We start from the raw sequence: 1,137 nt of genomic DNA, 5'->3' as shown, positions 1-1,137 counted from the left end.
GGTAATAAAAAAAAATACCTGGGATTTTATATAAGCACTGCTGCTCCTGTCCCTCTATTCCCTCTGGGGGCCTGTCCTTATTGAGAACCATTAATCATACCCTTCTCCTGCCTACCTCTAATTTGTGTACATTGTCAGGTTGTCTGGGTTACTTGCATCAACACAAAACTGGCGGGGGCGAGAACGGTGGCTGCCTGGTGATTGCAGCAGTCACACAGAGTGCATCGCCACCGCCGCCTCCTCCTCCTCCTCCACCTCCACCTCCTCCACCTCCACCTGTGTGTTTTCTGTAAGGATGGTGTAATGTCCGCTTGGGGATCCATGGTCATCGCTCCACCTTCTCATATTAGACTGTAAACAACAGCCGCATGCGGCAAGCAAGCCTATCCACTGATCCGGAACTGAAAGAATCTTGAAGGGTAAAAAAAAAAAAAAAAAAACAGAACAGATTTGAAATTACAGGTTGCAGAGCAGCGAGGGAGGAGAAGGAGAGTTAAAATTGTTTTTTTGGGGTGGGGGTGGGGGGGCAGGCAGTGAGCTCCATACAGGCAACATAATTCCTGCCTTTCAGACTTTTAACAAGTGCAAAAAGAAGCATACAAGCTGCTCGGCGTTTGTCCACTTTATTTACCCTTTTCGACGTATCTCCATAAACATCAGCAGAGCAGATGAAGGCTCCTGTTAACACCCACGACCAGCCGAGGAAAAGACAGAAGAAGCAAATAAAAGTGAAATGAATACAGACTTTTATGACCCCTATAATCCAGTGCCGATTCTGACCAAATCATGATCTGTACACATGTACATTTTAAAACTGGGAAATGTTTTTAAAATGTCTTGGAAACATGTTTCAATAATAGAGACAGATTTTTTTTTTTTTTTTCTTAATTGTAGTAAGAGCCTGTTTTGCCTGTGAATGAATTCATTTCATGCTGTTGAAAGAATCCCTTTTTGTAACCCGGACATACAAAACAACATTCACTTTGCGACATATTTGCATCGCCTTACTCCCTTTATCTTTTCTTTATTGCATCAAACTCATTCAAATAACTGATGAAACACTTGTGAATCTGCAAAGATATACAAAAACAGGTGGAAAGGGAAAAAAAAATAGGAAAAGTTTACCATTTTGGGTCG

This window comes from Embiotoca jacksoni, unplaced genomic scaffold, assembly GCF_022577435.1.
Source record: "Embiotoca jacksoni isolate LCO1_2020_lvr unplaced genomic scaffold, fEmbJac1.0.p SCAF_35, whole genome shotgun sequence".
Lineage (NCBI taxonomy): Eukaryota > Metazoa > Chordata > Actinopteri > Embiotocidae > Embiotoca > Embiotoca jacksoni.
Note: the sequence above shows the minus strand (reverse complement) of the source record.